At 46.7% G+C, this 12816-nt stretch overlaps 1 protein-coding gene across 1 annotated transcript in view; it reads left to right on the top strand.

Moving 5' to 3' along the window:
• Positions 1-258: 258 nt before the first annotated feature.
• Positions 259-12816, top strand: part of RPH3AL (rabphilin 3A like (without C2 domains)) — a 111083-nt gene continuing 98525 nt past the window's right edge. The window contains 1 exon segment of the mRNA XM_036906226.2: positions 259-389. The gene's annotated coding sequence lies outside the window, so the exon portion shown is untranslated.

Raw genomic sequence — 12816 nt, 5'->3', positions numbered from 1 at the left:
TGAAATTCATAAAAGTAACCAGACCCCAAAAAACCCCAAAAAAACAAACAACACCAAAAAGAATGCAAATGTTCCCAAAGGTCTCCTAGTAGGCAGTGCCCTGCATCTGTTAAGTTTTAGAAGACTGTGTTGTCAGGGGAATTGGTCACCAGCAAATTTGTCCTGAGCTGGCTTCAGCCAGCCTTCCATCCTCCGGGGAGAATCCAGGCCTTGGTTTGGCCCCAGCTCAGCCTTCCTGGTGGCTGCCACTTATTGACTCAAGTCTGAGTGATTCAGATCTTCATCAGGGTCACCCCTGACAACTGGTGGTAGGAGGGAGCATGACCTGGTCTTCCTCCTGTCTGGGACGCCTGCAGGGCCAGGCCTGGGTGAAATCCCCTCAGTTCCTGGTAGGTGTTTTGGGGTCTCCTGTGAGGGGACAGAAAGATGACTTTTGTATTTCCTGGAGCCAGGGGCCCAGTTCTACAGGGGCTTTCCCAGAACTTCGCTAACTCCAGGAAAGGGTGTGTGTGCCACCAGAGCCTCTGTTAATGATTGACAGGAGATTGGCTTTTCCGGGTTGCCCCAGCTCCTGTGTTTCCAAGAAGGAGGCAGCAGGGTTTTAAGCCCCCTTGCTCTCCTTGACAATTGCTGCACTTTCTGCACCATTTTCCAAGGGACCCCCATGAGCAGGGGTTGATTTGGGTGGGGTGGAAAGAGGGTATGTGCTTTGGTAGAAAGCTGAGCAGCAGATGCACCCAGGGCCAGGAGAATGGACCATGCAATAGGACTGAGCAAATTGGAACATTCAATTGATAAATATTTTTATTGCATATCATGCTGTGTGTAGGCACTGGAGGAGGGCTCACATTTGGGGTCAACCAGGACAAGTCCCCAGATAACTAGCTGTGTGACAGGGACAGAAAAACCAAGGGCCCCGAGGAGTCAAAAATAAAGTACCCAGGCAGTGTTTCTCACTGTGTGAGAAGATTTTAAGTATATTATATATTAAAATTAAGTATACTATACAGATGAGCATTTAAGACACTGTAATTATTATTTTCATGTGAATTAAAACATAACTTTATTTTCTTCAGTTGCCTTCTGTTTATGACAAATGATATGGCTTTCTGTTTATGGTGGAGATATAAAGTTTCCTTTGAAAATAAATTTGAGTGAAATAGTTGATTTAAAGGAAAGTACTAAGACTGAATCAGGAGTCATGTGGGAGTGGCAGGTGGCACGGGAATGCCTTAGGGTTGAGGCCAGTGTACTAGAGGAATTCAGAGCCAAGGAAAAGAAAGGACTCATGGGAAAGTCAGGTGGTGTAGGGGAGGAATAGGATCCAGCTAGGTGCAGATAGGAGAGGGTGAATGCCTACTCACAGGTCCAAAAGCACGTGTGCAAATCTTGGTATAATGTTTTGGTTGCAACATACAAGTCCCATTTGAACTGGAGGGTAGGTTTGGACTATATTGTGGATGACTATGAATCCCAGGGCGGGGCTCTGAACTTAATTCAGGGGGCAGTGGGAGCCATGGAAGGTGCTTGAGGAGGGGGGATTGGTTCATAACTGTTCTTGAAGAGGCTCATCTGTAGTGGATACTGGACTGGAAGCAGGCTGACCAGTCAGGGGCCTAAGTAAAGAGAATTTAAAGGGCCAAACCAGGGTCATGGCCGAAGATGAGCTGCCCAGCTACCCAGCCTGCCCCGCTGGCTCTGGCCTACAGCCTAGAGGCGTTGGAGAGAGGCAGGTCTGGGTTGGAGGTGCCAAGTCTTGGTCTCTGGGCAGACAGTGGGAGCCAAGCAGAGGTGCAGGTCAGAGGTTGTGCACGGAGCCAAGCAGAGGTGCAGGTCAGAGGTTGTGCACAGAAGCCTGGAAGGAGACTCTGTCTCTCCCACATGGTCCCAGTGGTCTGCTCCTGGGGTGTCTCCTGGCTGAGTGTGGAATGTTCTGGGGAAGTGGGTGGGGTCAGCTGAAGGAAGCTCCTCTCCTGGCCGGAGCACCCGTTCCTGCTGGAGGAGGAAGCCTGTAGTTTCCTGCCCCACAGTTGGGTACAGGCAGCCTGGCTGACAGCCCCAGGCCGATTTCATTCATCAGCAGGGCCTGCAGGCATCTGGGTCACAGATTTTTTGTTGTTGCTTAACCCTTCCATCTCTCCCTTCCAGGGCAGAGTAGTTCAGCAGGAGTTCAGAAACCAGTTTAGTTTAAAAAAGAGTTTGTCTTTGTTTCCTCCCTTTGAGGGCCTTCGATGTGCCAGGCACTGTGTTGGCACTCACTCCATCATCAGAGTCCACCCTGGACAAACCTGCTGAGGAAGGCATCACCTCCTTTGTGCGGAGAAGGAAATGGGGTGTAGGGAAGTTTAACTAGTCCCAGATTACCGAGTCGGTTAATGGCAGAGCCTGATTCCAGACTCACACACTGGCTTGTCTGTAGAGCGGGACTGTGGACCAGATCTGTGACCTGGGAGAAGTCGGTCACTGTGCTCCCATCTGGGTGTGGGGCCACACCCTGAGGTGAGTTGGGCTGCATCTGTAGGATGGGGGTGCTGACAGCCCTGCTGTGGGGCTTGCTTGAGTTACCGAATAGCTAAGGCTGTGTGTTAACTGCTGCTTTTGTTACTATGTAGAACTAGAGTTTGTGCAATCCTAAACATCAGTTTTACTTGAAGACATTTTTGGAAGGTATCACTTAGGGTGGGGGAGAAGCATTGTTCTAAATTTAAAATAATTAATACATATGGCATAGGATAGGAAAATTTATTATCAGATATATAGCCTTTGGGTAGGCTGTTTCTGGCCACACTCTGGGTCTCCATGTGTTGGGGGATGGGGGGGAACCTGTGTACCCCTTCTTCTGCGATTAGCCTTACTGAGGTGAAAGCCTGAGAATCTAGGTGTACCTCACAGGCTCCCAGCAGGTCCCAGGTCTCTGATCTCCTCTGCCCTAAGTTGGTGCCTGGGAGCCAAGTGTCCTCGTTGCCGGTGACCTTTAACTAGCCATTCTCTGAGTTACTTTCCAGTTCTAACATTCAGAGAGGTCTCTTCCTTTCTGGCAACTCTATTAAAATGATTCTCTTCCTGGAATGTCTACCTCATGTCTGCCAAGTCCCTACTTTTTCCTTTCCGCCCTCTTCCAGACTCTTCTCTTTGAAGCCCTCTGGGATTGCTGCAGAGAGAAATCCTGCCTGCGCCTGCTCTTTGTCCCCACAATTCTTCGTACAGTCCCAGCATTTATTAGAGCCATTGTCCGATTCTTTCAGGCTTCATCCTGCTTATGTGCAATCTGCACTGGGTATTCACAGCAAACAAAACAGAGGTGGCCCCTCTCCCTGTGGACCTTACAGAGATGAACAAACAAAAAAATAAATGCATACATTCAAAAAGAGAGAGAGAGAGAGAAACACATTCACATTGTGATGCATGTGATAAAGAAAAAGAACTGGGCGCTAGTGTTTTCCAGCCTGGCAATCTTCTGCACTAGGCTGTGTCCTCCAGATGGGTGATGTAGCAGGGACTGGTCGTGGAGAAAAGGCATGAACTTTATAAATGGGGATGGGGATGATGAGATTGAATTGTTAATCAACACAAAAACATTTTGAAGGGTGCAACACATGATAAAAATTTAATTTTAATAATATTAGTAGTGTTACATCATTCTTTCCCATTGATGGAGATTTTTTTTCTCTGTAGAAGAACATTTAAAATTTTTCTCCCATTGCACTGGTAGCATTTGACTTTTTAAAAAAAGATTCAAATTTACAGAAAAACATTGAGTGGAACATGCAGAGAATTCCCATACACCCTCTTACCTTCTCCAATTTTTCATTATTAACATCTTGCCTTGATGTGGTACATTTGGTACTATTAATGAGCCAATATTGATGCATTATTATTAACTGAAGTCTGTAGTTTACATTAGGGGTCACTCTTGTACATTCTATGGATTTTGACAAATGTATAATGACGCCCATCTGCCATTACAGTGTTATATAGAATAATAAGTTCACTGCCCTAAAAATCTCCTGTATGCTCCCTGTTCATTCCTCCCTCTCTGCCCCTGAACCTCTGATCTTTTTACTGTCTCCATAGTTTTGCCTTTTTCGGAATGTCATTTTGTTGGAACCATACAGATTGGCCTCTTTGACTTAGCACTTTCATTTAAGATTCCTCTATGTCTTTTCATGGTTTGGTAGCTAATTTTTATTGCTAAATTTTATTCCATTGTCTGGATATACAGGTTATTTATCCGTTCACCTACTAAAGGACATCCTGGTTGCTTCCAAGTTTTGGCAATAATGAATAAACTTTAGTGTGCCATTTTTTTGTGTGGATGTGTTTTGAATTCTTTGGGTGATCACCCCAGGAGTGTAATTGCTCTCTGATAGTGATGGTAGGAGGATGTTTAGTTTTGTAAGATATTACCTTCCAAAGTAGCTGGACATTTTACAGTGAATGAGAGAGTTCCTGTTGCTCCACATCCTTGTCAGCATTTGGTATTGGCAGTATTCTGGATTTTGGCCATTCTAATAGGTGTGTAGAGGTATCTGTCTCATTATTATCTCAATTTGTGATGCCTTAGTGACATATGATGAGCATCTCTTTGTATGCTTGCCATCTGCATATCTTCTTCGGTGAGGTATCTGATCAGATCTTTTGCTCTTTTTTTATACTGGATTGTTTTTTTTATAGTGCTTTCCCCTTTAGAATCTTATCACTGTCTCTGACTTACCTAGAAGGACTATGAGAAAAGGCTGTGTGTGTGTGTGTGGGCAGGGCAGTGTGTGTGTTCTGGGGGTGATTGGCATGGGAAAAGGCCCAAACACACATAGTTTTGTTTAGTGTTGACAAGTTGGGATCCCTTGAGACTAAGAGCTTGAACTTAGAGTTCAAATCCTAGGAACTTGCTGTGAAAAATAAAGGAGATGATTCTGTAAAGCACTGGACACCAACTTTGACGAACAGCAAATGCTCAGTAAATGGTGGTTCTTCTAATAGATAATGAATAGACATACCTTTCACTTCTCCTGTGTGACATTTTGTGTTTCCCTTCTGTCCTAGTCTCTGAGACCCCTGAGACCACTAGACTCCCACTTGTCCCTACAGTGCAGTGTTGGGGTGTGTGCACACATAGAGGGCAGGCACCCATCTCTTGGCCAGCCTTCCCCACCTCCTCTCACTTGTCTTGCTGTGAGCCACAGACTGGTTCCACTTGCCTCTTGGTCACTTCCTCCTCCCGCCATGTCCCCTGGCCTGCTGTTTCTATAAGCCTGGCTACAAGTAGAGATGCCCCAGCTACTTGCACTATTACTTTTCTGAGGACAAACCCCAGGCCCGTTTTGTTGGAGGGAGTTCTGGCTGTTGGAGAGAGTGAGGAAAAGTTGGGTGTGAAAGTGACCAGGTTGACGGAATCCTCCCAGCAGTGGCTCTAGTCTGACCAGCTCCTGGCTCCTGTAGACACGGACCGTAAAGCTGGTTCCTCGTGTGGCCTCACCAACAGGCCCTCGCCCCTCCTGGGAAGCCATGTGGCCTTTCCTTCATGCTGCATTCTCTTCCCAGCCTCTGCCCTGTCCAGAAATGACGTCCTCTGGACATTTCCCACAATGCAGAATGGAAGGCCGGAATACTGGCCACATTTGCTGTGGGCTGTTCAGAGACAGACCTCTGCCTCCTAAGGGTTTTTGTATAGTGGCCAGACAAGGGCAGGACTGGCCACAGGCAGAGGGCGAATTCTGCAAAACCACGGCTCCTTCCTGTTGGGGCAGTGGCTGTTCAGTGGTTGTGATTGTGATGGGGAGGGGAGATACATTATTCTACTGTGAACCAGCCCCCTAGGCTGTTGCAGGAGTCAAATGAAATAATGCATGTGAAATGCTTAGAACAGAACTCACACATATACAGTGCTGAATAAGGATGTCAGCTGGTATCTCATCGTCCTCTCAGACGTGTTCCAGGGCACCCCTTACCCACCTCCCACCTTCCTGCCTCAGACTGCTGCATTTCCCTCAGGTGAGCTTAGGGGCTTCAGTGCATTCTGGAAGAGGGCGGTCCTCAACCCAATGGGGTGACCCACTGCTTAGTTTTGTACAGCAGAATTTCACTGATGCCCCCTACCTGTGCCCTTCTGGGAACTGGGAATTCCAAGGCTAATTGTACTGAGGATGATGGTGATGATAATGGTGACATGGTGACGGCAGTGATAGTGATGGCGATGTGGTGATGGCAGTGATGGTGATGACAGTGAAGGTGACACCGTGGCAGCAGTGATGGTGACAGTGACAGTTGTGACGACGGTGATAGTGATGACAGTGAAGGTGACATGGTAGTGGCAGTGATGGTGACATGGTAGCGGCAGTGATGGTGACATGGTGGCAGCAGTGATGGTGACAGTGATGGTGATGGCAACATGGTGACAGCAGTGATGGTGACGAGAGTGATTATGTGGTGGCAGCGATGCTGATGATGATAGTGATGGTGACATGGTGACGACAGTGATGGTGACATGGTAATGGCAGTGATGGTGACGAGAGTGATGGTAACATAGTGGTGGCAGTGATGGTGACATGGTGACAGCAGTGATGGTGACATGGTGGCGACAACGATGGTGACAAGAGTGGTGACATGGTGATGGCAGTGACGGTGACGAAAGTGATGGTGACATGGTGACAGTAGTGATGGTGATGAGAGTGATGGTGACATGGTGTTGGCAGTGATGGTGATGGTGACATGGTGACGTGACAGCAGTGATGGTGACAAGAGTGATGGTGACATGGTGGCAGCAGTGATGGTGACGAGAGTGGTGACATGGTAATGGCAGTGATGGTGACAACAGTGATGGTGACATGGTGATGGCAGTGATGGTGACGATGATGGTGATGGTGACATGGTGACGGCAGTGATGGCGACATGGTGGTGACAGTGATGGTGACATGGTGATGGCAGCGAGGTGACGAGAGTGATGGTGAAATGGTGGCAGCAGTGACGGTGATGGTGACATGGTGACGGTATTGATGGTGACATGGTGATGGCAGTGATAACGATGACAGTGATGGTGACATGGTGGCAGTGATGGTGACATGGTGACGGCAGTGATGGTGATGGTGATGGCGACATGGTGACGACAGTGATGGTGACATGGTGATGGCAGTGATGGTGATGGTGACATAGCAACAACAGTGATGGTGACATGGGGACAGCCGTGCTGGTGACGGTGATGATGATACAGTGACAGTGGTGGTGAGGAGGAGGAGGAGGAGGAGGCTGGCAGCCCGGTGCTGACGGTGCTCAGTGTTACAGGTCCCATGCTGGGTGTGTTACCTGCACCATCGGAAGCATGGTTTCTTAAACTTGACGCTTTGACATTTTCAGCTAGAAAAGTTTATGTTGTGGGGACTGTACTGGGCATTGCAGGAGTTTCATCACCATCGTGGCCTCTACCTGCTGGGTTGTAGCCAGTGCCCCCTCCCGGCCCCCAAATGTCTTCAGACATGGCCAGTGGTCCCTTGCGAAACAAAACCCCCCTGATTCAGCACCACTGATCTAATTTATTCTTCCCAACAGCCCAGGAGGCAGCTACTCATTTTACAGATGAGGCAACTACGGCTTAGAGAACTAAAGTAAGTTGCCTGAGGTCACTGAGCTAATAAGTAAATCACAGAGTCAGGATGCAAAGCCCAGATACCTGATCCAAAAAACAGACTTAAAACTACTGCCCTTTGTTACTGAGCAGAAGAGGGGAATTCGCCAGGCCCTCCGCAGGACCACTCAGGGCCTGTGACCAGGGTGGGGCCTGCTTGCTCAGCCCTGACATCCACTGCCAAGTTCACTGGGAGCCGGTAAAAAGCCTGGCTGCTGCCCACTCTCTCACTTGGTTTGAGCCCAAAGAGCTGATTGTATTTATGTGGAGAGTGTCTCCCAGGCCCCAGGCCTTTGCTGTGACTGGGAAGTCCCACTGCTGCCGCTTTCAGGCAGCCCTGCCACGTGCAAACACCTGTGGGCACAGGGGATGGGTGCGGGTAGGTCTTTCTGCACACGGGCCTCCTAGGCTCCCCATCTGTTTTCTCCCACCCAGGCTATGAATCTGGGTTTATGGTTTGAATGCCCAAAATGTTCATTTGTAATTTTATTTTACTTCTTACAATAATTTATTATGAAAAAATTTAAGTGGAAGCAAAGTTGAAAGAGTTTTACAGTGAACACCTACATGCCCACCACTTAGATTCTATTATTAACATTATACTACACTTTTGTTTCCCTTTTCTGGAACCGACGTAGGTGTTGTGAGGCTGGTGGGTCAGTGAACAATTGCAGGTGTTCCACGAGGAGAAGAAACTAATAACAATGAGGCAGAGATGCTCTTTGTTACTGGGTTGATGGGGGAGCAAAGGGTCGTGGAAACCCTCCTCGTTGTTAAAACAAAACTAGTTAAAACAAATTACAAAGTAGATTGGAAAGTCATTTTAAAATGTCATCCAGTATTTTAATCCATGTCATCTTAGAGTATAGAAATAATACAAGGGTGATAGTTTCCAACAACCATATAAATAAAATAAACAATAAAATAAAAGTCATATGCATTGCCTGACACAGAGCAGACCACATTTGTGAAATTCTAAACTATTTTCCTCCCTCCTTTTGCGGAGCCTTCTTTGTCTCAGAAATAAGCAAATCTTGGCAGACACGCTCACCCCTTCCTTGGCTGACTCCTGTTCCCTCCAGCCCACACTCTGTGCCACATCTTGAGTCCTCCCCCCGGGTTTCCAAGGGGGCCTTAGCATTGGCGTTTTGGAACAGGGAGGGATGTGCCCCCTGCAGGCACCATCCTGTGAAGCCACATCTCTTCATATATCTCTTGGTGTAAGTGATTTCAAGCAATAGACACCTTTAAAACAAAGTTGTTATTTTTTATTATCGAGGTTTAAAAAGCTTTTTATTTTGAAATTATTTTAGACTTACATACAAGTTGCAAAAATGGTTCAGAGAGTTCTTTATACCCTTTACCCTGCTTGCCTGTTAATATCTGATGTAACAATATAACCATTCCTCATTCATTGTTTTTCCTTATCTTCCATGACCTTCATATTTTTAGAATGTACTGGTCGGCTATTTTGATAGCGTATCCCTTGGCTTGGGTTTGCTGGTGTTTTCTCAGGATTAGATTGTGGTTTTAAATTTCTGGTAAAAATCTTAGAAGTGACAATGTGTCCTCAGTACATAGTATCAGGAGGTACTTGATGTCTATATGTCTTATCACTGGTGATGGACACGTGGTAAAGTCTTGATCACGTGGTTAAGGCAATGTCTGCCTGGTTTCTCCCCTGTAAAGTTACTACTTTTTCTTTTGCAATTTTGTAAATGTCCTGACATACTTTGAGAGTATGCAAATAACCTGTTTCTTCTCAAACTTTTGCCTACTAATTTTAATACCCATCGATGGATCTTTCCTGTGACTATTAACACTGCAGTATTTTAACGGTGATTCTTTTTCCTTCATCCCTTCTACATTTTTTAATTGGAGCTCTTCTGTAAAAAAAACTGTCCCCTCTCCCTCTTTATTTATTTTAGATATTTATTGGGTATAATCCAGTAGTATTATTTATTTTGTTGCTCAAATTGTTCCAGCATGTGCCATTGAGAGTTCATTATGAAAGTTTTTATTGTGAAAGTTTTCAACCATTTCAGAAACGCTGGAAGAATAGTACAAAGAAAACCAACCCATCATCCCTCAACCTATTTTCAGTAATTCTTAACATTTGACCATATTAGCTTTTTCTCTCTCCCCTGCAGTTTTCACATATGCACCATCTGTTGTTTTTTCACTGAGGTTAATTTGCAGTTAATCTGTCCCTAGACCATCAGGGGTTGATGGTAGAATGTAAGTGGCCAGCGCCTTGCTCCTGAAAACTGTCTACCTAGCTGTCCTGTTCAGACTCTGGGTTTATTCTTTATTGTTGCCCCATGATTTTTTAATAGGCTTCTTAAGATATAATTCACCTAGTGTACAGGTCACCACTTAAAGTATACAATTCAGTGGTTTTTAGTATATTCATAGGTGCCACCATCACCACAGCCAGTTTTAGGGTATTTCCATCACCACAAAGAGAAACCCCATATCCTTTAGCTATTACCTGCCCTCCTCCCCAGTAAGTCCTAGGCAACCACAAATCTTTCTGTCTCTGTAGGTTTCCCTATTCTGGCCATTTCATATAAATGGAATCATATGCTAAATGGGCTTTTATAGGCAGCTTCTTTTAGCATAACAGTTTCAAGGTTTATTCATGTTGCAGCATGAATCATTACTTTGTTCCTTTTCGTGGCCAAATAATATTCCATTGTATGGTTTTACTGTATTTTGTTTATCCATTCAGCAGTTGGTGAACATTTCACCCACCTTTTGGTTATTGTGAATAGTGTTACTTTGAACATTTGTATATAAGATTTTGTTTGAACACCTGTTTTCAGTTCTCTTGGGTCTATACCTAGGAGTGGAATTGCTGGGTCATATATATGGTAACTATATTTAACTTTTTGAGGAACTGCCAAACTGTTTTCCACAGTGGCTGCACCGTTTTGCATTCCTACCAGCAATGTTGTAAGATTCTATTTTCTCTACATCCTTGCCAACCCTTGTTATTTTCCATCTTTAATATTTTAGACATCCTAGTGGGTGTGCAATGGTGTTTCATTCTAGTTTTGGTTTGCATTTCCCTACTGGCTAATGATGTAGAACATCTCTTCATATGCTTTTGGGCATGTGCATATCTCCTTTGGAAGATGCCTATTCAAGTCCTTTACCCATTTTTTTTCATTGAGTTGTCTTTTTATTGTTGAGTTTTGAGAGTTTTGTATATATTCTACATTCTAGACTCTTATCAGATATGATTTGCAAATTTTTCCCCCCATTCTGTAGGTTATCTTTTCATCTTCTTGGTAGTATCCTTTGGTGCCCAAAAGTTTTTAATGTTGATGAAATCCAAAATATCAGGGTTTTTTTTTATGCTTCTACTTTTGGTGTTGTATCTAAGAAACCACTGCCATGTCTGAGGTTGTGAAGATTTACCCCTATATTTTCTTCTAAGAGATTTACAGTGTGAGCTCTTGAATTTAGGTCTTTCATCCGTTTCAATTTTTTTAATCATGCCATGTAAGAGTCCACCATTGTTCTTTGCATGTGGCTACTGAGTTGTCACAGCACCTTTTGTTGAAAAGACTCTTCTTTCCCTATTGAATGGCCTTAACATCCTTATTGAAATCAGTTGATCATAGGTGCATGGGTTTATTTTTACTCTCAGTTCTATTCCAGTGCACATTTTGAGTGTCATCTGGGCACAAGGGTTGTCCTGCTCTCAGGGAGCATGTGGTCCAGGAGAGGTCAGATGCATTCCTAAAGCACCAGGAAGTGGGAGGTGCTGGGAAGGGGTAAAAAATGTTTATGATGCTGCTGAGGAGGGAGCAGTTGCTTCAGGCTGGGGCAGAGGGTATGGAGTGGGAGGTCGCAGGGGGGCTGCCTAAGAGAGGCTTGGGCATAGACACAGGGCACAATACCAGGTGTTTCTGTTTGTCTGGAGACAACTTTGGGCAAGGTGGGATAGAGCCTGTGGATGGCTGTGAATTTCCAGGTGAGGACATTGGGCTTGATTGGAAGCATCTGAGCAGAGCCAGGCCTTTGCAGGGCCCATCTGGCGGCAGGGTAGGATGGGTCTGGGCGGGGGAGGCTGGAGGCAGGGGAACCACTTATGATTGCAGGGTAGCTGAGGTCTGGGTGAGCACCTGGTCAGGCAGTGGGCGTGGTGGGTAGGGGCCCTCTGTGGGCAGGGTGTGGGGCAACAGCCGCACTTGAGGCCGGGTAGCAAAGGCCCCTGCTGCCTGTCTTACGGGCCTCACACCTCTAATCCCAGCCACTGCCTGCTCTGGGAAACCCATGCCAGCCTGTCTCCTCTGCAAAGCCTCCAGGCTGCTCTGGCCCAGGTAACCTCGAGCCTTCTCGGAACTCCTGTTTGGCCAGTTCCTGCATGTTTCCGTTTCTGTGAACTCCTGGCACTCTCTCAAGAGCTGGGAGCACAGCAGATGCCTGGAAAATACCCCCCACTCTTTGCTTTCATTAGGTGCCACGTGCTAGAGCTGGGGCTCCTTGCAGGGCAGCGAGGGTGATAGAAAGTGCCAGAGGCCAGCTGTGTGGCCTTGAGCGCGTGGCTGCACCTCTCCAGCATCGGGTCTCATGCCCCTTCTCCAGAAGGGGACGCTGGTCATGCCCTCCGCATGGGACCGTGGTGAATGTCAGCTGGTCAGCCTGTGGCATGCACCTGGCAGGTGGACAGTCCCCTGTAAAGCTGGCTGCTTTCCTTTCCCAATTCGGTAGCTCAAGGCCATGCTGAGCGTGTGCAGGTGTGTTTTAATCTGTGCGCTCTTCCTAAAAGCCTGAAAAACTACTGGCAAAATGCTGGTGGTCCTGTTCGGCCTTTCCCCTGCTCATCTTCTCTGTACCAACCCGTGTTCTGGGGGAGTGGTCCCCTCTCCCACTCTCAGCTGGCCCCCCACCACTGACTGAGTCTTCAGCAGTCCTCACCGTAGTCATTTGTGATGGGCACCCCTGCTTGTTTGGGGTCTTAGCTTCTGCCAGGTGGATAGGGGGGTGTGCGGAGAAGTTGACAGCTGGTGCCCAGGCAGCCCAGTACTTAACCTTGGAGTTGGACCAGAGAAACGTCTGTTTGTGTTTCCATGAACGAGAGGGAACAGCTGGCCCGCAGATAGCAGGCTAGGTCAGCTGGGGGTTGCCTTGGCTGCTGGCTTTAAGCAAACAGCCAAGGCTAGGGTCCCCGCCCCGACTCTGGTGAA

The sequence above is a fragment of the Manis pentadactyla genome, chromosome 4 (genome assembly GCF_030020395.1).
Source record: "Manis pentadactyla isolate mManPen7 chromosome 4, mManPen7.hap1, whole genome shotgun sequence".
NCBI lineage: Eukaryota > Metazoa > Chordata > Mammalia > Pholidota > Manidae > Manis > Manis pentadactyla.
This window is presented reverse-complemented; position numbering and strand designations above follow the sequence as displayed.